A 25,881-nucleotide genomic window follows, 5' to 3' on the forward strand; every position below is an offset into this window, starting at 1 on the left:
CAGGATTATTGTATCCCCACCTCCCAAAAGCCCCTGTCTCCAAGTTCCTGCCTCCTCACTAACAGCTGACTGACAAGAGAGCTAAGCATGCAGACCTCCCCCACCACAGCAAGTGACACACTGGTGACATGGGGTGATTCAACGAGAGCCAGGGCAGTCCCATCAGAGGGCAGGAGCTTGAAGGTGACCCATGTGTGCCAACGGATTTCCCTCCAGGGCTCACAGCAGGGCCTCTGCTAGACAAGGAATAGAATCCAAGGGGGGTTTCTTATTCAGGGAACATTTTGTTTGTGGGGCCAGCCCAAGCCCACCAAGAGGTCAGTGTCCCCCAGGAGCCATGTGATCATAGCCTGTGAATGTGGCCTCTGCGTTATTGAAGTCCAGTGTAGTTATTTACTCATCAGCCCTGGGGAACTGTAGCCCATCCAAGCAGACCCCCGCAAAGAGAAACACGTGCTCCTGTTCACTCTGTCGGATGGGGTCCCCGGCAGGAAGCAGAGTTTACGAAGGGGCTGCTTACAGAGGAGTGAACTCAGTTAAGGGAACAAATGGGAGGTTGAGGCAACCCAAGACCAGCAACAGTAGAAAGCCGTTACCAACCCACAGACGATGGGACACAGGGGAAGGCATTTCTAGGACCCAGTAAGGGACAAAACAATAGAGGACCTGGCCAACAGGACTGGCATCACAGAGAAATGCAGCCACAGCAGCAAATGTGGGCCAGCGCAGAGAGGAGCAGGAAAGAAATACCCACTTTTCTCCTCCCATCCTCAAGTGTCTGCTGGATCCCCTGCTGCCAAACCTACCCAGAAACCAGGCCAGGAGCCGCAGCGGCAGCCCCCTTGACACAGGGCAGAGGCTGGTGGGGGCTGAGGGGGAGTGCATCTCAGAGGGTGGGAAGGGAAAACAGAATGGCCTGCAAATCCCACAACCAAATGACTGGGCATTAAGGAACAAGAAAGGTCAACAACCCATTCAGCGTGGCAGGACTAGAGAGTCAGTAAAGATTCGTGCATGTTTGGTTTCATTTTGAGCTACTGTTTATTGGTCACGTTGCAAATACTTTTTAATACAGACCTGAAGACAACCTTGAGAGGTAGATACTAGTGTTCCCATTGTACGATGATGACACTGAGGCTCAGAGAGGCGAAGTGTCTGGCCCACAGCAGCACAGCAACAAACAGTGCCACTGAGACTCCATACACCAAAGAGCTTACGATCATAACCGTCACCTGCACTGTGTGAGCCTGAAAAGAGCCCTGTGTGACTTGTGTCCCTGTGGGAAGATGCAGACAGGGACGAGAGGGCAAGAAGTTCTGCAAACAGGGGAGGCAGCTACAATTTAGTCCTCACAGTGGGGCCTGGGCATACCAGGGTTGCGGTGGAAGGTGCACAGGGCTGCGCAGGGATGGAAAGTGGGACCAAGGATGGCTCTGCAGAGGAGGGCATTGAGCTCAACCCTGAAGTTCACAGACAGAGAAGGGGCAGGACCCTGGTGGCTGTCCTGGCCACCTCTTTTCTCTAGCTCCCTGCTATCCATAGTATTCTCACATAGCCTCATGGTTTAAACACTGTCCACATGCAGCAAGTACCCCCAGGATCCAGGCCAGGTCTCCAGCAGATGCTGGCCACAGTCACAGAGATGTTTAATGAGCAACTCCAACCTAACACAGCCCACTCAGAACTTCTGGCTTCTTCCCCACCAAATGTGCCACCACCGGCCTCCAGGTTTCCACATCTTAGTAAAGTCCCCGCTGTCCCCACAGATGCTCAGGCCAAAGGCTGGGGAGCCATCCTTGGTTCCTCTCCAAATCTCACTCCCTACATCCCGTCAATGAGCAAGTCCCATTAACTCCACCTCAGAAACAGATCTCCTATAGGCCATCTCCTATAAACTCAGTCTGGGTCATCATCAACTCTCGCCTGGGATGGAGGTGACAGCCTCCTCACTGGTCTTCCATGCCCACCCTTGACCCCTCACCAGCCACTCCCCTCACCGTAGCTGGGATCTCTTTGGATCAGATCACATCACTTTTCCCCAGGCCCTGTCCTACAAGGCCCTGCCCAGCCCAACTGCATTCATTTCCTATGGCTGCTGTGACAACCTACCACAAAGTTGGGGGCTTAAAGCAGCAACAATTTATTTGTTTATTGACTTACAGTTGTGGAGGTCAGCAGTACTGAATAGCGCTCAGGTGCTACAATCTGGGCTGCATTCCTTCTGGAGTCTAATCCATGTCCTTGCCTTTTCCACATCTCGAGCCACCTGCATTCCTTGGATTGTAGCCTCACGTTGCTTCAGCCTCCTGTCATCACCTCTTCTCTTTCCTGATTCTGACCCTCTTGCCTCCATCTTCTGAGGACCCTGTGAGTACATTGAGACCACCCCACATATTAATAGGTTCCAGGGATTAGGATGTGGATATTCAGCCTATCTCACTGACCCAGCCACTTCTTGCACCCCAGCCCCTGTTGCTCGTTTCTATCTGACCCGGGACTTCTTTTGCTCCTCAAACTTACTAACCATTCTTCCACCTCAGGTCCTTTGCACAGGCTGGTGCCGCTGCCTGGAATTCCCTTTCTTCCCCTGGCATTCCTATGGCTGACACTCAGGCGGTGGCTGAAGGGTCAGCTCTCCCAGAGGCCTTCTTTAACCTCGTAGTCTCCGCCAGCTGCCACCGCTCTCTGTGGCAGCCCCATCATCATTCCCTGAACACTCTGATCACCAGCTGATGTTTTTCCTTCTACTTGTGTTCCTGTTGTTCCCACTATAGCATGCACTCCCTGAAGGCAGGTCCCATCATTTCGCTCTCTGCTGCATCCCACTGCCCAGCATGGAGCCTGGCACACAGTAGGCGCCCAACAGCCACCAGCTCAGAGCTTGGGCTGTCACCCTTCCTGCCCAGAAGTCTAAGAACTTTCTCTCTCCCTGTTCCTTGGTTTCACTTCCATTTGTTTTACTTGATCATCTTTGAGTCACTTCTCACTTGAGGGATGAAGAGAGAACCAAGACTCGCTGCTGCTTTCCGGGCAAAGAAGGAAGTGACCCACAGGGCCCGAGCCTCCCCTGAGTCAGGACCAGCTTCCTGGCCAGGACTCCCAACCTCCCCACTCCCTGCCCCAAGCCTTTGTTCATTGCCTTCCTCCTGCCTGGAGCATCCTACGTCCAGGGCGTGAGATCTCTCCCTGCTCGACCCCCTCCTTTGCGGCTGAGGAACTGAGGCCTGGAGGAGGCAGGGCCCTCTGCCGGGCACGTGGCACCTGCATTCTGGGCCCACCAACTTTTGAACAAAAGACCCCACATTTCCACCCCCACCCTAGGAGTCCACTTCCTTCTGGGCCAGAGGCAGGAACCAGAGGGCAGGGGCCTTGATTGCTAATGTCAGCGGGCCTAGAGGTCAGCTCGCCCAGATCAGACACCCTAGGTCCTAGTGAGGCCAGCCTGGCGCCAGGCCTGGGGCCTGGGGAAATGTTATTCGAGTTTAGAAACCTCCTGGGATGTACAGAGTCCAACCTCTCCCTCAGGGGACAGCCAGGGGAGGAGCCCATTTCATCCTGCACCCTGTGGGTCCTTGTCTCTCTCCAGGCATGAGCTCTGGAGCTCATGCATAGGGCTTTTGGAGCTACCATCAGCATCAGCATCACCCCCTCCTCTGGGAGACCCTTCCTGCAGCCCCTCTTCTGGGTTCTCACATCCCCAGCACTTCCTTCCATTCTAGCACGCATGGCCTGCAAGTAGGAATTATTTCTGTGTCTGTCTTCTGCCTCCCAGAGTTTGAGCTCTTTGGGGGCATGGACAGGGTCTGGTTCTGCTGGTGTCATCTGAGAGTGAAGGGTGAAGGAGTGAATGGACAAAGGTTGTTCAGTTCTCCATGGGAGATGCCCACAACCCTGGGCAGTAGCCACCATGCCCTGATGGTATCTCTCCTCTTTCCCCAGATCTGTCTCTCCTGGAAAGGTGCAGAGGCTCATGATCCTGGTCGCTGTATTGGGCGCCTGCCTGGGCTCGCTGGTGGCAGCTGCAGCAGCAACAGCAGGCACTAACCCTGCCCAACTGAACACTCCCAGCATGCTGCCCACCCTCTGGCAACAGAAGAGAGACTAGATTTGGAACAAGATGCACATCGATGAAGAGAGAAACACCTCACTGCCCCACTATGTGGGCAAGGTAATGCTCAGGCCTCAGGCCAGGAGAAGCCATCAGCAGCTGGCCCATAGTGACAGTGGTGGTGGGGATGATAATAATGGTAAAGATGGTGGTAGATATTTTGATGGATGTGGGGGTAGAGGTGATGATTGTGAGGGTGATGGCAGTCGGGGTAAAAATGGTAGAGGTGATAGTTGTGGTAGTGGTGCTGGTGATAGTGAAGGGGAAGGTGAGGGTGCTGATGGTGGTGGTGGTAGTGATGGAAGTTATGATGTTGATGGTGAAGGGGTAGATGATGGTGGTGGTGAAGGTGTAGGTGGTGGTGGTGGTAGTGATGATGGTGATAGTAGTGGTGATTGTGACGATGGCAGTCATGAAGGAGAAGGTGATAATGATGGTGATCATGGAGATGATGGAGGTGGTGGTATAGTTGATGGTGAGCACCATGGTTCATTTTCTCCCAGCCTTCAGTCCGTAGACAAGACAGCACTGGCAGAAGGACCACCCCATGCTCAGCCTGAGAAGGCTAGCCTCATCTGCGGGCTCAGGGCGTAGGGCAGAGCCAGCCAAAGCTGTCACTAAATTTTCTCCTCTGAGAGATCTGGAAAGGCCTGAGCAGCCATCTACAATATTGTGCTGATAACAAAGTGAACCATCCAGGCCATAGTTTGCCAACCCTGGTCTAGGCTTCTGAACCTCCTCAAAAACCCATTTCTCTCAGAGCATCTCATCCTTGTTTCCATGACCCCCACACCACTCCTCAAATTCCAGGACACTCAGAGTGAAGTGCCTGGCCCACCTCTAAGCCAGTGCCTAGGGCTCTGACCCTCATTTTGTCCTCCTTTAAAACGTATCCATCCAAGCCCACCTTCCTAGAGCTCGGAGCTAATCTGAGTGACTGCTGAATTGTCTCACCATGTCAAATTGTCATTGATGTCAAAACTCTCCAGTCTAATTCAAAGGAATGGTCCACATGATGGAATTTCACATGCAGTGACAGTTAGATGGAGGAGGTATTTTGAGAGTTTTTGGTGAGGAAGAAGGTTTCTGAGTGCATTAAAATCTCACCACATCAGCTTCTTGGAATCTGAACATTGGTCACAAGAAAGAATGGGTCAGTGTACTAGAGAAAGTAAGGTCGGTTTCAAGCACTTGACTGGGTACTGAGAAGTCAACTGTAGGCAAAAACAGGCATGGTTCCCAACCTCATGGAGATAGGGGTCAGCAAACAACCACCTGTGGGCCAAATCTGGCCCACAGCCCAGTCTGGTAAATAAAGTTTTCTTAGAACACAGTCACCAGTCACACCAACTCATTTAAGAATTCATGCAATGATGGCAGAGTTGAGAAGTTGTGACCAGGACCATATGGCCCACAAAGCTGAAAGTATTTACTATCTGGCCCTTTACAGAAACAGTTTGTCCACCCTAGTCTAGAAGGGCAGAATATGTCAGGCAAAGTACTCTTCCAGTGGTGGTGGTGAGTGGTGCCCTCTGGTCCTAGAGAAATCCCCGTCTGGCTGAAGCACCAGAAAAGCCCTGCCAGCTAAAGGAAGCAGGTGGGGCCAACTGGGAATTTCCACTCACAGCCCCACCCCCAGCCAGCTGACTATGCCCATAGGCTTTTCTTGCTATCCAGAATGGATGGCAAATTTTAATACTCCAGCATGGCCACTCAGAGGGGAAGAATTTGCCCAGGATCACAAAGTGAGACCAGGACAGAACCTTTAAGGGCTAGGTTCCTGACTCTCAGCATGAATGTGAGCTCTGTGTCATAGAGGAAAATATAGTCAACCCACCTATGACCTTCCCAGTGGGATAACTGTGCCATGAATCAGCTCTGAAGAGAATGGCTAGTTCCAAGGAAAATCTGTGGGGTAAGACAGGGAGTGTCAGCAGAAACCGGGGCCACCTGCATCACATGCCGCTGTGGAGGGCTCGCCCAGGGCCTGCCCGCAGCAGAAAGAGTGCTGGGTCTGCCACCATCTGTCAACAGCGTTCACTCGGCACCCTGCACAGGGCCAGGGACAGAGGATCCACCTGGAGAAGAAACAAGAGTACCTGGGAAAGGCTAGGACAGTGCTCTAAGGATCACCTCCCGGCTCCCAAGGATGTAATCCAAGGGAAGGAAGTCCCTGTTTATCAAGGTCAGAGCCTGGAGCCTTTCTTTACAGACCTGGATGGACAACAGGAGACATTCCTGAGCAGCCTTCTGAATCCATAAATATGGGTCAGCTTGGCTTTTGGCATTGAGATGTTAATGTCCAAATACGGTGGTATTAGAAAGTGGGAGAGGCTCCCAGAAACCCATAACCCTTGTCTACTCATGAGAAAGACATTCGACAAATTCCATTAGAGGGACACCCTACAAAATACCTGTCCAGTGCTCCTCAAAACTGTCAAGGTCATCAAAAACAAGGAAAGTCTGAGGTAATGTCACAGCCCAAAAGAGCTTAAAGAAATACGATGACTAGATGTCATGTGGTGAACTGGATGGGATCCTGAAACAGAAAAAAGACATGAAGTAAAACTAAGGAAATATGCATAAATGATGGATACTAGTTCATAATAATCTATCATTATTGGTCCATTTGTTATAACAAATGTACCACACTAATGTAAGATGTTAATACTAAGGGTAAAGATGAATAGTCATATAGGAACTCTCTGTACTTACCAATTTTTCTGTAAATCTAAAACTGTTCTAAAAAATAAAGTCTATTTAGGAAACATCAGCCTACAGGAAAACAGAAACTTCCATTTACATGAAATCATCTGCAGAACTCCAGTAAAATAGGTCCAAGCTGATGTGCCCTCCCACCACAGTTCCTGCCTTCGCGGGTCCTAATGCACCGATCCAGAAGCAAATTTGAAAACTGCCGTGCTATCCTAACCCTGAGCAACTCATGCAAGGCCCCAGACGGTCCCCTCTCCTTGAGTCCCCATTATCCCCACAGGCCACAGTTACAGAGCTGGTGGCTTCCTTGCTTGCGGTCCAGCTACTCATTGTACCTCCCAGCCTCTGGGCCTTGAAATCACCTCGGAAACTACCTGCCCCGTACGTACCACAGCACTGCCCCCAGAGGATTTGCCCGCACCAGCTGCCAACCTCTCCCCCTCCCTGTCCACCCAAGAGGTAGGGTCTTCACTATCTGCCTCCACTCCTTCACCTTCCAGACTCTTCCCTACACTCTGCCATTTGGCTTCTCACCCCGCCACCCTGCTGATGCTGCTCCAACCAAGGGCGCCAATGACCCTGAGCCCTCATACTGATCATGGACTGACCCTGACCCTCGATAAGAACTGAGCCCGGATCCTGATCATAAACAGAGCCCTAACCCTAGTCATGGACTGAGCCCTGATCCTGATCATGAACTGAGCCCTGGCCATCAGAAACACACATATCTTAGGACACCAATACTATGTGTTACAAAAATTATATAGTTCAGTGGCCTAGTAAGTATGGGAAATCCTGAGTTAAAGAAAGCTCATTGGAATTCTTTTCTACAGTACTATACAATCACAGTCTCCAGGAGACTGTGACCATTCCAAAACTAAATTGACTGGGACCAACGGTGTGCTGATAAATGTTTGACAACTGGCTCTCCAGGGGAAAAGATCCTGATCTGCAGCAATTGCCAATTCCGTGGTGTAAATACTCTCACCATGTCTGATTTCAATCAACCAGTGTGACGTTACTGTGGGCAGAGTTGGGAAAAGATGTGGATAACACATCATTATTTAGTATTTCCATCATACAGAATAACAGACATAATTAACCTCTTGAACACAGTAAAATAGTTTAGAAGTGATGAACTCTGAATATCTGTTACCTTTGTTTTTAATTTGATTTATTTAATTGTAAGTTTATAGAATTCCATGTTTAATAATGGCTATGTTTAACAACCAACTCACAAATATTCCTGAAAACTTAAGTTGGCTCTTGAAAGCCACACTGACACAAGCCAGCTTGAGCACACCACTGACTGTGTGGAACAGCAAAGGAGGCCAGTGTTTCCTGGAACTCATTTTCAAAAGGGCTGTTGTGCTCATAGAGCAACTCAACATCAACATCAGAAGCGATATTGTTTTCATTTTTCAAATGAGTTAACAACCACTCAGAGAAATTAAGTGACTGCAAAGGGGCAAAAATCTCTCTTGCCTTCCAATGGCACCAAGTATATTCTTCCACTCAAAAAATGTTTTCTAAGCACCTACTATGTCCCAGGTATCGTTCTAGGCACATTGGGTGCTGCTACGCAACTCACACCAATGTGGTGTTTGCAGTGACCTGGGCAGGAACAACTCTCTGGTGACCAGTCGAGGCCCTTGTTAAAAGCCTCAGTGTCACATCTAGGACCCCTGCATAGCACCACACGCCAATGCACACACACACGTGCACATACACACACATGAACATACACGCACATGCACACGTGCATACACACATACCTACATGAATGCACGCGCACACAGCCACCACTGCCCATTCCCAGCTCATGTTGCCTCTTATTTCCTAGATCAAGTCGAGCGTGAACAGAAAGAATGCCAGGTACCTGATCAGAGGAGAGTCTGTCGGCAAGGTCGTCCGGGTCAACGAGGACACAGGAGACGTGTATGCCTTTGAGAGGCTGGACCGGGTGAAGACCTCCGAGTACCACCTCATTGCCCTCATCGTGGACAACGACACCAACAGAGACCTGGATTCTCCTTCCAGTTTCACCATCAACGTTCACGACGTGAATGACAACTGGCCTGTGTTCATGCACCGGTTGTTCAATGCATCTGTGCCCGAGATGTCGGCTGTGGGCAAGTGCCCAGTCTGTCCCCCTCCATCTTCTCTCCCTCATCCCCATCCTGGAGGCACTTCTCACATCAACCACTTCACTGCCTGGGGTCAGGGTTCAGTGAGTTCAGGGCAGTGGTTGTAACGACTGTGTTGCCACTTTATATGACTTGAAACTCTGGTCCCTAAAGACTAAGCTCTGAGCTGGCCCCAGACAGAGCTCTGAACCTAGTCATGGACTGAGCCCTGATCCTGATCATGAACTGAGCTCAGACCTAGTAATGGACTGACCCCTGGCCATCAGAGACACACATATCCCACTACTCTTTAGAGCAAATCCCACCCACTGCCTCTGACCCGCAGGATTGGCACACCAAGAGTGTAGCCTTTGTACATGAAGAATACCAAGCCCTGCTACTAATGCAAGAAGAGTCATCTCGAGAGGCCGTGTAGTAGTGGGGTGGAGGGCAGAACCCTGGCCATAAGACGTGTCACCAGCCTGGACTCCAGGTTCAGGAGGTTATTATTCCTTCCTCAGTCCTCCCCTATTCTCCAGACGGTACCAGAAAAGGGCTTCCCTCTCCACCCGCTCAGTCTAGGGTCCCTAGCCAGGGCCATGAGACTAGAACTTCCTGTTAAATGTGGACCCTGGAGTTTAAGGGGGTGATGAGAGATGTGACACCACTCCTTTGGGGGAACCTTCCCATTTCCTTGTCCTCACCCTTCCAGGAGATGGAGAAAAGCCCTTACTCTCCTTGGTTTCTCCACCTGAACCCAACCCTCTGCCCTCTCCCTAATTTCCCTCATAAATGCACAATCCACCTGTTCTTTGCCTCCCTTCATGGGTGGCCTGGCTGGGCCCCCATCACCACCAGCACTTTGTCCTCATGCCAGCTCCTCAGGAAACAAAGCAGCCTTTTCTCCCTGAAGACCTGGGAAGGTTGAGACAGGGAATAGCCTGAGTCCCATCTGCCCTCATCCAGGGATGAGGTGAGGGGCCAGCAGTCTCAGGGCAGCAACCTCAGGATTCTCTCTCTGCAGGGACCTCGGTCTTCCGTGTGACAGCAGTGGACGCAGATGACCACACTGTGGCAGATCACACCTCTGTCTTGTACCAAGTCCTGAAGGGAGAAAATTATTTTTCCATCGATAATTCCGGTCTGTGTGACTAACAGTCCTGGGCAGGCACCGACTTGGGGGATGGGGGATGAGGGCTGTGAATATTCCAGGTGCAGATGCTGTGAGGAACCCAGTCTGACAGTTGTCACCAATCATTGAACCACCCTGTCCCATGGAGGTGGTCAGTATCACAAGCAAAGACAAGGTGGCTGGTCAGGGACGAAGGAAGCAGACAGGTGCCCAAGACATGGACTTAAGTCCAGGGAACAAAAGCAGGATCTTGTTACCCAAGCAGTGACCGAGAGGCAACAGAGAATGCTGGTTAGCAGCTCTGGGTACAGGTTCAGACAGATCTGGTTTCCAAACTCCGGCTCTGCTACCAACCCCCTCTAGAGACCTTGGATAACTCAACTAAACTCTGGGAGTCTTAGTTCCCTTATCTAGAAAATACGAATGCCTATATTGGTTTTGTAGTGTAGCTGTGAAGTTTGAATTTGATAACGTATAGAGTGAGCATAGCCACATAGTTTTTGTGACTTAAAAAACTGTAAGGACTGAGTCTGGAAACTAGATGGTCAGTCCTTGGGCTCACTGTCTTCCAGAGGGATGTCAAGTGCATCGCACAGATACCATTGCTATCCTGCGGTGCACGAAGACAGACATCATTAATCCATCACAGCACTCTCACTCTGAGCCTGGATGTGTCCTCACGACCTTTCTCAACACAGTGCTCCAGGTGGCTAGGACCAATATTGGACCAAATTGCTGTATACCAGCTTTGGCCTCACAGTGCAGGCTGTGGAAATAGTGGATGTGTACTCGTGGTTCTCAGCTATGGCTGCATAGTGGAATCAACTGCGGAGCTTTTAAGTCAGGTTCTCTCTGGCTAGGGCCCAGGCATCAGTATTTTCTAAAAGCTCCTAGGTAACATGGCTCCAGCTGGGACACTTTTACAGGACTCATTCTCATGACAACCAATAACTTGGACCGAGAGTTGCAAGCCAGATATGAGATCATGGTGGAGGCACTAGACACCCGGGGCCTCTGGGGGGACTCGGGCACGGCCACTGTGCTGGTCACTCTGCAAGAAGTCAATGACAACTTCCCCATCCTCGTCAAGAGTGAGCCCCTCCTTTAGGGTGCTGGGGAGGTCGGGGGTTGGAGCACTCCGGACTCAATAACTTGGGGGCTCTGGAGGAGGAGCCCTGAGTCCGTCTCCCTCTCTACCCATCCCCGGGTTGACCTAAGGCCTAGAGGAGTCCTTTTGGTGCAGGGAGGGGCCTTTCTTTCATCCTGAACCACATTCTCACAGATGAGAGGGAACCATGCCCCCTGCTGGATGCTACCCCTGTGCCCAGAGCCCCACTACAGATAGGAGCAGTTTCACCCAGATCCTATGGGCTCAGGAAAATCCAGGCCCTGAGACTCAAGCCCCAGCTAGAAAATTCCCACAAGCCAAAGAGCAGAGGGACAGCAAAGCTCTGTATCCAGAGCCAGGGCTGGGCTCTGACGCCAACCACAGACTGATTGTCCCCCAAAATATGTGTGCCAACAGCTTTTCCCATGCCCTGGCTGAGGCCGGGCCAGAAAGTCACGTGGCTCTGTCCACTTGCATCCTCTGGTGCTGGATGTCACAACTCAGAGTCTCGGCCACACAAAGACAGGCCAGTTCTCCTGGAGTGGCCTCATTGTGCGCAGCAAACACTCCCTGAAGGCAGAACTTGTCTCTCTTATCAACTGATAGGTCCCCTAGCAAAGTGACTGGCATACAGTAGGTGCTCAATAACTACTTGGATGAATAGAGGGATGGAGGGATGGACAGATAGGGCAGAACTCTTTGCCAGAATCCCAGGGGTTTTATTATTATCGTTGTTATCATTATTTCATCCATGTCCATTTCCTGTATCAATATAAGGTAGGATAATATAAAGGTATAATCACCTTGTCTATCTGATTAACCCACTGCCCTTTGGGGCACACTATTTGCATCAGCCATGTACACATTTGTGGTGCCTGAAGCCATCCGCGTGGGAAGCCCCTTGGGCTCTCTTTTGTGGAAGACCTAGATGAGCCCCAGAACCGGATGACCAAGTAGAACATCGCGCAAGTCAAGTACAGGGACACTTTCACCATCGAGACAGACCCCACCCACAATGAGGGCATCATCAAGCCCATGAAGGTTTGTAGGCTTGCCTGTGGCAATGACATCAGATGCAGGGTTTGGGGTTACTGGCATCCTCTGCCCAGGGGCTGCTCCTGAGCCGGAAGCCAGCAAAGGAGAACATTCTGGGTCAGCTCAGAGATGGCCATGAGCTCATGGAGACTGCAACCCAGTGTCTTGGGCTAGGTTACCCCTGAAGCAAACCCTGACACAAGGATTTGGTTATAAATCATTTATGTGGGAGGTGATCCCAGGAAGCCCCAGGAATGTCAACATGTGAAAAGAAGGAAGCTAATATTGGGCTCATTAATGGGAGTGTAGGCAAGTGGGTACCTCCAAGGCACAGTATTGAACACAACTCAGAGTTGCAGAGCTGAGGGCAAGGGAGCTGGGGTATTTATACACCAAACCCCTGCAGTGTTGACTGAGGGCTGCTCCTGGGGGCATTAACTCCCTGGCACTTCCTGGCCTGCACTGTGTCCTGGCCAGTAAAAAGCCATCAGCAAGTAAGAAAACAATGAGTGCCTGGGAACAGGACATGGGTGGCCAAGGACAGTGTCTGGTTCTGACAGAGAAGTCAGATCCACTGTATCTGGGAGAGGAGGGAAAGTCCTGTCGGGGCATAAGAATGGCTCCGGGATTGCCATGTAGAGGACTCAGAGTCCTGGGCCTGAGTCCCTCTCTGGCCCTGCCCCATGCTGGGGACTAAAGATACCCAGGGGAGAACACAACCTCCAGAGTCAATGAAGCTCTCAGTGAGTGGGAGAGACAGACATATAAACATAAAGGATAGCCGGGTGTGTTGAGTGCTATGTATCAACACCATGCAGGGAGCAACCACCTCCTCAGGAGGGGCTTCTGAGAGGGCATCTGATTGCTTCTGATTGGCTTCTTGAGGGATGAGCAGCAGTTCATTAGGCATGAAGGGGAGGAGAAGCATCCTTGGAAAAGGCATAAAGAAAAGGCAAGTCCTTAAGGACCAGCGGATAGAGCCACTAGTCTGGGAGCAGGACCATGGCTGATCCATTGTATGTCCTCATTAATCGCAACGGGGTCAGGCACAGAGCCAGGGTTGGGGTGCGGTCATGAGGCTGCTGAGATGGAATGGGGGTAGCTGAAAACAGACGCCAGGCCCAGCCTCTCTCTTGATAACCTTGGACATATCACTAGTCCGGGCCACAGGCTCCTCATCACAAAATGGGCAACCCCCTAGTACTACCGTGCAGGGTTGCTGTGAAGACGACATGCCACCTCCTTAGCTCAGAGCAGGTGCTCATCATAACGTTCCCCTAACGCAGCCCCTGGACTATGAACGTATCCGGCAATACAGCTTCACCATCGAGGCCATGGACCACACCATCAACCTCGGATACCTGAGAGGCACCTCCAGCAGAAACATAGCCCACGTCATCATCAACATCACAGATATGGATGAGCCCCCCCAACTTCCAGCAGCTCTTCTACCACTTCCAGCTGTGGGAGAACCAGAAGAAACCTCTGATTGTCGTGGTGATAGCCATAGACCCCAATGAGATTTGGTGCAGAATTGGGTAAGCAGTTGGTGGTTGTGTTGATGACAATGACAATGACAATTCTGGCAGTGATGTTCTTATGTCTGCTCGTCTGAGACCAGGACTCAGAGAGGAAAACTGGCTTCTCCCGGCATTGCATGGGAAGTAGCAGAGGCAGAAGGAGTAGCCCAAGATCTTCCACTAACCCACTTGGGCTGCTGGGACCTTGTCCTGCCTGCGCACCCCACTTTGCATGGTCCTGGCCATCCAGAGCTGTCTGTCCTCTGCTCTACCTTGAAGCCTTCCTTCAGACCATGGTTCCCACAGGTCCCATCTAGCGAGATATGACCATCAAGAGAACAACCAATCTATTTCTGAATTCTTTATTCTATCATTCTGTGGCAGAGCCAATCTGTTTTATTCCAGGAGCTTTATGCTAAATTTCAGTACATATAAGGCAAGCCCTCCCTTGCTTTTTTTTTTTTTTATTTTATATAATTTTTATCCATTCTCTTTTATTCTTTCGTATGAACTTTAAAAATCTTTTATCTGTTTTTTAAAAAAACTAGAATTCTAATAAGAATCGTGTTTATATATCAATTTTGGAAGAGTTAACATTTCTATGGTACTAGGTCTTCTTATTAAGGTCGAAATATGTCCCTCCATTTTGGCCGTATCTCATATTTTAGGACTACTGCTTTCATTACCATTGCATTCTAAATACTCTGTGATTACAGTTTTTGTTTTCCCTTTGACCCAGTGGTTTATTTAAGAGATTTACTTGGTTTATTTCTTTTCATTTACGAGTGATAGGGTGTTATTTGGTTTTTGTATTAGCTCATCCTGTGCAGTAATACAATTGTATTTTTGTTCATTTCTTCCTAGGATATCTAAACTTTTGCTTTGCATATGCAAAGGTTTGTAACTACTTTACCTTCAGTAGGTTTGTAACTTTTATCCCTAGGAAATTACCCAGTTTGTTCTGCTTAAACATTTTGCCTTCGATTCCATGTTGCCTGATGTTAAGTTTGTCAGTCCTGGTTTCATGTTATTTATATTTGCCTGACATAAATGTTCTAGCCCTTACTATTAATTTTTCTAGGTCATCTGGCATTAAGTTGTCTCTTGAAAATAGAATGTAGTTGGCATTGCTTTTTAATCTACACTGAGATGCTTTGTGTTTAATGTATTTGCATTTTCATTATAAATGATAAGTTTAATCTTACTTCTTTTATCTTGTTTTATATTTCCCATTTCTTAAACTTAATGGCTTTTTTCTTTACCCTCACCTTTGCTATACAGCCTATTTTTTCTTTCTCTTTTTTCTCCTAGATAATTGGATGGAATACATCTATTTTTACTTCTACCTGTAGATTTACTTCTACTTTTGAAATTTTAAATGTTTTCCTAGACCTATATTTTCTAGTTAAAAATATCACACACACACAGACACACACACACACACACACACACACACACACACACACACCATTGCTTTCCCATTTATGATAAAGAAATCAATAGTTTCATTTTAATTCCTTCCAAACCAGGATTTTACTTTATGTTGAGACATTTCTTGGTTAGATGGAGTAAGTTTAAAAAAAAAAAAAAAAAAAAAAACTTAGGACCCATTTTTGTAGGTGATATACTTTCTGGCTCTTGAATATTTACAAATTCCTTACTTGCTTTGCTTTCTTATTTTAATACACCTAGGTGTGCTCATATAGTCCTGAGATCACAGACACTATCTTTCAAAATTGCTATCAATGTGTGATAGCATTTAATTTTGTAAGGAAATCCGGGGTGAATCTGATTCGTCTTTCTTTACAAAGAATGTATTTTTTCTGTCTGGACTCTTTTTCAATTCCTTCACATAGCCTTGAAATTCAAAGTGTCATCAGGATATGCTCAAATATTGTTCTCTTTTTACAATTATGCCTGATATCGATGACATCTTCTAATCTGTAGACTTAGGCCTTTCTTCAGATCAGAAAAGTTTTATTTTTTGTCATTTCTTCCATTCTATTTGTTCTGGAATTTTTCCTCAGTAATATATATATATATTAGTCCATGTCTGTTGCTTATAACAGAATACCTGAACCTGGATAATTTATAAAGAAATGACATTTATTGCTTAGAGTGTTGGAGGCTCAGAAGTCAAAAGTCCAGTGAATACATGTGGTGAGGGCCTTGCTCTTGTTGGTGGTGACACTCTACAGCGAGGCAGAGTATCACATGGCTAGAAAGGCAGGAGTAAGAGAGCTGACCCACTCCCTCACTCTCCTTATAAAGCCATCAGAACCACACTTATTACCACCCACTAAACCATCAACTTATCTCTACATGAATGTATCAATACACTCACGAAGGCATAGCCTCGTCACAATCTAATCACCTCCCAAAGACCCCGCCTTTCAATTACCATGTTGAGGTTTCCCACTCTCAACACTGTTATGAAACTTTGGGGAACACAACTCAAACTGTAGCTATATATAAATATGTGCGTGCATGTGTGTGTGTGTGTGTGTGTGTGTGTGTTTGTGTGTGTGTATACGTATGTGTGTATATAGATTCATATATAGATTCATATATGTATATTAATCTCTTTGTAACTTTTTTCCTGATTTCTGAAGGAACGTTCCAAATTTTTACTTCACAAATGTAATTTCTTTTTAATTATTTCTTATCTCTTCCAGGTTCTTTTGCATTTCTTCCTAGCTCTTGCTCAACTTTCTTTTCACTGATCACAAAAACCAATTCCAGGTGTTGTAGAGTGTCACCTACCCAACTCTGAAAATGCTATTGATGGTCTCAGGTAGCACCTTCAGCCTGGTGACAGCACCATTGCTAAGACCACAGATATTATCCCACCCCCTGGATCCCTCTGTTGCTGTGTGGGTCTGCTCAGTGTTGTGAGTGCTGGAGTGCAACGAGCCATGAAAGAGGAGGGTGGGGAAGCATGCAGGGGACAGGTCCTGAAGTGCCCTGTCTGTCATGCTGAGAGTTTGGACTCAGCAAAGAACAATGAAAGCCATAAAACTCTCTTCCCTGGCAGATACTCCATCCGGAGAACTAGTGACAAGGGCTAATTCTTCCGAATAACCAAGCAAGGGAACATTTACAATGAGAAAGAACTGGACAGAGAAATCTACCCCTGGTATAACCTGACTGTGGAGGCTGAAGAACTGGATTCTAGTGGTGAGTGACTCCATCTGCCAGGGGACCTGGGCTTTTTTCCTTTACCCTCATTCTTTCAAAACTGGCATAATCTGTCATTTGGGGTCTCTAAAGGCATTCCAAGCACCTGCTGAAGCACCCCTTGGCTGGGATGTGATGGAGCTTCCATGCCCAAGTGTGGTCCCTGAACCAGTAGCATCTGCATCTCCTAAGACCTTGCTGGAAGTGTAGAATCTTGGTCCTCACCCCCATATTGAACATCAGAATTTCTTGCACATCATAGTTTGAGAAGCACTGTTATAAAGCAGGTGCACAGATGTCTCTGTGATAAGAATTACCTATGGCACCTATGAAACAGAGCTTCTCAGACACCTCCCTGAAGGTTCTGGTCCAGGGAGCCAGAGATGGCGCCTGGGAATGTGCATGGAACAAGTGTCATGTGGTTCTTATTATCATGGATGTTTGGGAAATACTCCTTTGGGGGTTGTTTATGCCCCAGTTGATGGGGTGGATTCAAAATCTGAAGCAGCTTCCAACTCTGAGATTGATAGTTTCTCCAGAAATTGTGTAACTTTTGTGGGCAAGTGTTAGGGTTTCCTTTATCTATTTGAAAAATCCCAACCATCCTCCAGGAGAAGGACTATTCCCATTGTACCCAGGATCCCCCAAGGGCCCAGAGAGGGGCAACTGTGGCCAAGACCCCACCAGTGCTACCCCGGAGGGCCTTGCCCCCTGCTGGGCCCACCTAGACCCTCACATCTCCCAACCTGGCAGCTATGCCCCAAATTCAGGACAGACTCCTACATGTTTTCCAGACCAATCTTTGCTCCTTCCTTCCCCATTCATATAATTTTAAAATTAGAAAGATTTTAAATATGGAAAATACAGAAAAGGAGAAGAAAACAATCCTCTCATAATGCTGTTAGCACTTTAGTGTATTTTCTCTTGTTTTTTTTCTATACATATTTTTAAATAAGTGAGATCATAATATTTGTACAAAATATCCTGTGTTTTTACTTAACCTTATTCCAGAACAATTTTCCCATGGTACTAAAATAATTTTTTAATTACATTTTTAAAACGTAATTTACATGGGCATTGTAAATGGTCATATATTCCATTCTTTTTCAGTGGCCTAAATTATTGACCCAATCTCAGCATCTTTTAGGTTGTTTACCTTTTTAGTTTTTTTGTAATTATTTTGTTTTATTTCTTTAATTAAACTACATTTAGGTGCCGGCCCGTGGCTCACTTGGGAGAGTGTGGTGCTGACAACACCAAGTCAGGGGTTAAGATCCCCTTACCGGTCATCTTTAAAAAAAAAAAACACAAAAAAAAAACTACATGTATTTATTTAAGTCCATTTAATTACTTAAGTAAATTATTGATTTCGTTAATTTAATTGAGACCTTTTTAAATGCACTTACATTGTTTACATTTTTGATTCTCACAAGTAATACATCAGTAATCTTTCTTACATATGAAGCTTTGCCCCTTCCTCTTTCACACTCCTTCCATCCAGAACACCACTCCTGGCCTCTCTTTCAGAGGTCCATAGCCCCCTCTCCTTCCAAAAAGCAGCTTTCATCGAGCAGCCCTCCAGGACTACCTATCCACACCCCACACACTCAGGGCCAGCATCAGCTGAGTCCCCAGTGGTGACAAGTCCTCTCCCGTGCAGGGACCACCCACAGGCAAAGAATCCATCGTGCAGGTCCACATTGAAGTTCTGGATGTGGATGACAACGCCCCAGAATTTGCCCAGCCCTATGCGCCAAAAGTGTGTGAGAAATGCAGCCCAGGGCCAGGTGAGTCTGGCTCAGGTAGGAGGGTGGGGCAGGCTTAGGGGCCGAACCTCCCATCCAGTCAGCTGGAGTTCTACTGAGCTTAATGTAACCTGTACAACAGCCCTGGAGAAAGTAACATTATCCTTATTTTACAGATGGGTAAACTGAGGCTCAAGAGACACTGTATGGAGAGTAGATTGGGGGGGTACAGGGGTTGGTAGAAAGAGTGTCCTTATGAAAGCCATTTATGTTAGTGTTGCAGGTGAGAGGCAGCCATGGTCACATCTAAACCCAAAGTCTCCATCACTGAGCCCCAGGCCACCCCAACACCACCACTGACCATCCTCTGTGTTACACACTCCAGCTGGTCCTGCGGATCTCTGCAACAGACAAGAACATAACACCACAAAACGTGAAGTTCAAATTTGCCCTGAGCACTGAAGACAGCAACTTCACCCTCACGGATAATCACGGTGCGCAACAAACCAGTCACTTGGCTCTTAGCAGGGTCAGGGGTCAGGTTATTTAAGTCTTAAAGCAACCAGGGTCAAGGACCAGGCTACCACTGGGATTTGCAAGTTATGGGATACTTTGTACAACTCTGGCCACATACATTGTACAATCCTGGGCTGTGTTATGGTCAGAGCCACCCTGGCCAAACTGCCAAGTCCACGTGGCCTGCCATTCCCCATAAGATGGCCAAGTGGCTGTGCATCACAGAACAGGTACGCGGTGCAGGCTATGGATCCCTTCCCACATTGGAATCTCTGTGCCTCTGCAAAATTACAAACTGTCCTGTGATGGGGAGCTTTGAGGTCACTCCCAAAGACTCCAAGCTGGAAATGTGAAACCCTAAATCCCAAGAATACAGTGAACTTTGTCTTAATTCAGCTACAATGATGACTTACCACTAGGTGGCCCCTGAACAGGGTATGGTCCACCAATCACAGCCCAGAGGGTCCTGTGATGTCAGTAGTGACCAATCCAAGCTTCTGATGAGTATTTCCTTTCTAGAGTGATGATGCTGAGTTGATTTAATGCCAGCCGATGTAGACAGGTTTCCATGGCCTCTGCAACTTCCTCAGAAAAATAGAGAAAATGCCCCTTGGGTCTAAATTGAGTGATCCTTCACCCAGCACAGGTTGGGATCTCCGCTTGTCCTTGATTGGTGAAACTGTGGTTGCTGAGGACCCCTGTATTGAAACAGCCTATTGCCACCTCTGAGAAAATTTGAGGAGTGGGGTCCCTGAGAAGAGAGGACAAACCCAGGGAATCAGACACAGCCTGTCCTTAAGGAGCCTCCTGTGGGATAGGGAAGGTCCGTGATGTGTAGACAGTCAACGAAGGACCATTCAACATTCAACTGTCTTTAGAAGTAAATCATGTGGCAAAAACACCTGTCACCCCATCCCCAATGCCCACCTCAGAGTAGGGATCGACAATGGGGAAGAGAGCATCAATCCCACCCCAAGGACACCTGTATGCAACCAGGAGGCAAGTCTGTTGGTCTCAGATTCACTGACATCGTGAATGTCATGTATGTCAAAATCTCTAATTTCTCCCGTAAAATGTCAATGGCATATCCTTTATTTTCAATCATAATAGACTTAATATTGAAATGTAATGATGAATAATGAAATGTATTTGGCTTTTGTTTGAAATCTAAAAGGCAGCTTCCTTGGCTCTCAGCTGGCTTCTTGAGTGTGCCAACCCAGTGTGGCTCAGTAGATCCTGGGCCCTCTTCTGATCATTGGTATTACAACCTCCCAGGAGCCTACAAAGGACAGATTATCTGGCCTCTGCCCACAATCACTGAATCAGAAATCTGTGTGTGTGTGTGTGTGTGTGTGTGTGTGTGTGTGTGTGTGTGTGTGTGTGTACACACGTGCACACGTTAGGAGGAGGGGAAGGGGTCTGAAGATCAGTGTGTTTAAGCTCCCTGGAGAATTCTTATGTACATGAAACTGCTGACTGGAGCTGGGAGGAGGAGCCAATATTTGGATCAGAGCATATCCCCCATTCCGGACTGCCCAGGAAACCCTCCATTACATATGGAACTATTCTCTCTGTGCTCGCAGGAACACGTGCATTGTTTTTATTGTTGTAAGCTTCCTTTATAACAATGGCTTTTCAGGGATAGCAGAAACATCCTTAGAAGTTAGCATAATACTAAAAGACTTTAAAACTTTATTTTTCCTGATTGCTTGTCAAAGCTTGAAACAATCATTAATTAATTGAGCTGAAAGAGAAAACTGCCTGTTACTGGAGTGCGTTTAGGGAAGGGGATGAGGTCAGGCATATCAGTCGCCCACAGAAACAGAAAGCAGGGATTTTACGTTCTGGCTGAGCCATTCTTGGAAGTTGGGTCAAAGCAGCTTTCCAAAATATCCCATCTGTGGAGGAGTAGACCTGCGCTTAAACGGCTAAAACATGAGGCAGGCGATGCAAAGTGCAGACACACAGCCCGGGCAATACACGGGCTGGTGCAGTCAGGGAGGGCTCTCTGGGGAGCCGCTTCCCCGGCCATGTGGCCTAGGGCGGTGGGTGCTCCTGGCAGAGCCTGACTCCACTGCCTTGGCGTTTCCAGATAATACAGCCAACATCAGTGTCAAGTACGGGCAATTTGACCGGGGGCGTGTCAAGATCAACTTCCTGCCCGTGCTCATCTCGGACAACGGGAAGCCGAGCCTCACAGGCACCAGCACGCTGGCCGTGGCCGTGTGCAAGTGCAACGAGCACGAGGAGTTCACCTTCTGCGAGGACATGGCTGCCCAGGCAGGCGTCAGCATCCAGACGCTGGTGGCCATCTTCGTCTGCATCCTCGCCATCACAGGTCAGTGCTGGGCAGGGTGGGATCGAGAGGCTGGAGGGGCTTCACAGGAGGAGGAGAGGACAGGAATTCAGGCCCAGCCCCTCCTCCAGCCTGCAAGGCAGCCCTGGCTTGTGCACCATCCTGGGCTTCAGGGTCCACGTGTGGGACACAAAGATGACGGCTGCACCGAACCAGGCGTCTGGGTTGCAGGGGGCTTAAGACCCCTCTGCACTCATTGGGGAGAGGCCATCTCCACTTTAAAATAACTTACTTATGCATAACAGTTGCTCCTGGAACGTACATATTTTGAGCACTTACTGTGTGCTAGGCACTGTTCAGGCATGTATTTACACAACACTTAATTTTGAAAAAAAAAAATCCAGTTCTAAAGTGGAAAATTTAACATTGTCTAGTTTAGACTATGTCCTGGGGGCATTCTTTCCTTTCATAGAATTCCTCCAGCCTTGATATTTCTTTTTTTTTTTTTTCCCCTTATTTGGGCCTCAGAAATTTTAGTAGCATTTTAGGCCTTGCCTTAATTTGGGTTTCACAGGAAGCAGGTCCTGGGAAAAGTTTTGGGTGCAAGTAGTTTATTTGGGAGGTGCTCCCCGGAAACCTCCTAAGGAAAAGGGTAGACAAGCAGGGAGGGGAGGCAGCTAGTGAAGGGCAAGGGATCAGGGAAGTGACCATCATGGACAAGGAGATTCACCCGCTGGGAACCTGGAGGCAGCCAGAGCTACACCTCAGCGTCTCTCCACCTGCGGAAGAGGAGCTGGTGTTTATCCACCCAACCCCATCATTTGATGGTTGAGGGCTCCTCCGAGGTGTATCAATTATCCTGCATTTCACCTGCCATGAGGCAGGGCAGGAAGCCTTCGGGTGATTAGAGAGCACGGTCCTGTGCACCACAGTGACAAGGTCAGATACAGTGGGGCACCCTCAGTGTCTCCCCTGAAAGGTCCTCTGGATATGACCCCTTTCTGGAGCTTGTGGAGCAGAAGGTCCAGACTGATTCCCCTTTTAATAATAATTAATGATGATGGCATCCCCACCACACATAGAATTGCATTTAACCTCATAACCACCTTCCGAAATATAAACAGAGCAGAGAAGTCATCATTTCCACTTCACAGACAAGGAAACTGAGGCTCAGGAAGGATGTCTCCCTGGGTATCCCACATACTTATGTATGCAGCAGTTTGTGAAAGGCTCAAGGACAGAGCCCAGGGGATGGTCTGAGCCTAATTTGGGGAGCTCTCTGTACCACACAGTCCACGCCCCCCTCAGGGAGCTGAGTCCCTCACACAGCCACACCCCTCAGAGCTTGCAGCAGGGTCGACGTCTACACCACTGTCTGAACATGGGACTCTGGGCAAGTCCCCTGGCCTCTCTGAGCTCAGTTTGCTTAACTGTAGAATAGGGATAATAATGTCTACGTTGGGTGAAGTAACATGAGCACCTGCCCAATGCAGTGCCAGCCCATATACAGCTGGTGCTCAAGAGGGTGGCTGCTGCCCGTGCAATGAGTCCCACGTCCACTGGCACCACCAATATCCACTGTCATCAACACAGTCATCAACAATGTAGTGACTCAGAATCTTTGCATTCCAAATTCCAATTCCATCCTTTCGCCCATTTCTGCCCCAACCTCTGGCCTCCGGGCCTTTGGGACACAGTGTGGAAGAATTCGCCACAGTGGGACAAGGAGGAAGGAAATGAGGATGCAGATAAACAGAGCTGAGAGGGAGAGAGGAGAAAGAACTCCAGCGAACCCCACTCTGTTCCTCTCCACTCATGCACACCAGTGTTTGTGACAGCCAGGCAGGACCAAGAGTGTGGGGACAGATGACTCTCCCACGGGGACGGGTGGAGCCCCAGGCGTCCGTGTTGGACAAGTCATGGAGGAGTCCTGGCCCTGGAATTTCCGGGGATGAGGAAGGAATGGAGCGGGGGTCCCCCAGCCCGGCAGTGTCTAACTGCTGTCGCTCTTGCTTGCTGTCCGGCAGTGATCACCCTGCTCATCTTCCTGCGGTGGCGGCTCCGGAAGCAGGTCCGCGCCCTCGGCAAGAGCGTGCCAGAGATCCACGAGCAGCTGGTCACCTACGACGAGGAGGGCGGCGGCGAGATGGACACCACCAGCTACGACGTGTCGGTGCTCAACTCGGTGTGCCACGGCGGCGGAGCCAAGCCCCCCGCGGCTGTCGCCGGACGCACGGCCGCCGCTGTATGCGCGGGTGCAGAAGCCGCCGCAGCACGCGCCCAGGGCACACGGCGGGCCCAGGGAGATGGCCGCGATGATCGAGGTGAAGAAGGTCGAGGCGGACCACGACGGCGGCTGCTTGCCCTACGACAGGCTGCACGTCTACGGCTACATAGGCTCTGAGTCTGTCGCCGAGTCCCTCCGCTCCCTGGGCACCGATTCGTCTGACTCCGACATCGATTACGACTTCCTCAACGACTGGGGGGGACCAGGTTCAAGATGCTGGCCGAGCTGTATGGCTCGGACCTCCAGGAAGAGCTGGTGTATTAGGGGGCCACCGCCTTCTGGGCCTGGGGACCCAAACTCACTGGAGCCCAGGAGAGTCCCAAGTGGGCCCTGAGACCTCCGAGACTGGCACTCACTGCCCCGCCCAGCACCCCTCCCTCCTAGGTCCCAGAGACCTCACCGTGGTGGGGGGTCGAGGCGTAGCAAACTCCAGGTCCCTGAAATATCCAGAAAGCTACTTCAGTGATGGCTACCCCCTAAATGCTGGGAAAACCAGGCTAGTGTTCTGTCTGGGCTCAGACATCCCTCGCCTCATCACCCCCAGACCACCGACCTTAATTAAAGACTTTTCTGGCTCCACAAGGCTGCAGAGCGAAGCAGCCTGTGTTCAACTGCAAAGGGAGTGGATCTTCCCCTGAAAGCGCTGACCCCCCTGGTGAGGCTGATGAGGTCCTGGTGCCTATCTGCCTGGAGGCAAAAGGCAGAATGGCATGACCTCGGGGCAAGACTTGCTGCAGCCCAGTCCCCGGGAGACTGCCACCGTCCATCAGGCCTGATCTCAAGAGCTCCAACCCTGCTCTGACTCCCTCACACTCTCCCAAATGCCCCATCCCTGCCCCTCCCAGGCCTGTCAAGAGGGAGGAAAGGGCCATATGGCAGCTCCTGACCTTGGGTCCTGAGGTGACCTTGCTGGCCTGCCACAAGGTCAATAACTGTGCTGTGCTGAGCATTGAACCATTCAACTGCATTCAGGGAAATGGCTTATTGAACTTTGAAGCAACTGTGAATTCATCCTGGAGGGACAGTGGAGACCAAGTGTGACAGATAATAGGGTGAGGGCCACCTCCATAACCACCCCTTCTGGAGAGGACCTGAGACCCTGATTTGAGACTCCTCAACACCCCTCCAGTTTTACCTGTTAGGGCGCAGATATTCCTGGAGCGGAAGACCTCTCCCCATATCCGCCTTGCTGGTTGTTCATTCATGCTGGCTCGCTCTCTCTCTTTTCTCTGTCTACTCCTTATCTCTTGACTTAAAAGCATCCAAAATGTTGCCCTCAGCAAGTCTGGCCAACGTCCAAATCCAGACATGACTGCATAACAGAGCCATGCTATGGCCTTTACATGCATTGTTACCATCTCAGGGAACCGACCCTGCAGAAGGCAAGGCCCCTGCCCTGCCCAAGCTCTGCGGTCATCTCTGCATCTCCCATACACGGAACATTCTACTGCAAACAGGCCTTAGGGAAGTGGCATCAATCAAGAGAGGCAGAGAAGGAGACAAACTCTCTAGCTCACCCTTTGTCATGGACTGAGGGTCCCACTCTGGGCGAGGCCCCTGGCACTGCAGGGGATTGTAGATAACACTGACTCTTTTTTTAATCAATAACTATTTTTCATAATGATTTTTTTTTTACTAATAATACTTACAAATTTTTAGTTCTCACAAACATATAGAATAAGTGTTTTTGCATAATAAGCAGGTTGCTGTCTAGGTTAACAATTTTAATTCAGATTTTTTTAGTTAGATAAACAATTTCTGTAATCTATTTCCTATCACTATAGTAATTGCTCTACAGACAATGACTATATATTGGCCACACTGGTGCATGAGACGTACTGTATTTTTTTAATACCTAAATAAAAATCTCGAGATTCTTCCATTTCTAGAACTGAGAGGGTTCATATGAAACATACACGCATGCACGTACACATGCCCACCACCACCATCATCAGAGGAACCCAGAGGGCAAGGGGACATTTGCAGTCAGGATTTTGGAGACACCGCAGAAAAGGGTTTGGAGAAAAGAATAACAAAGGACACCTAGTCCGGTCTTCTCTCCTCCCAGAGCCTTCACCCAGCCCCTGTACATACTGCACCCCTCCTACTTCCAGTC

General features: G+C 49.0%; 1 pseudogene; it reads left to right on the forward strand.

Moving 5' to 3' along the window:
• Positions 1 to 3,946: 3,946 nt before the first annotated feature.
• On the forward strand, positions 3,947 to 24,029 carry LOC134389024 (cadherin-5-like; annotated as a pseudogene).
• The last annotated feature ends 1,852 nt before the right edge of the window (positions 24,030 to 25,881 follow it).

This window comes from Cynocephalus volans, chromosome 10, assembly GCF_027409185.1.
Source record: "Cynocephalus volans isolate mCynVol1 chromosome 10, mCynVol1.pri, whole genome shotgun sequence".
Taxonomy (NCBI): domain Eukaryota; kingdom Metazoa; phylum Chordata; class Mammalia; order Dermoptera; family Cynocephalidae; genus Cynocephalus; species Cynocephalus volans.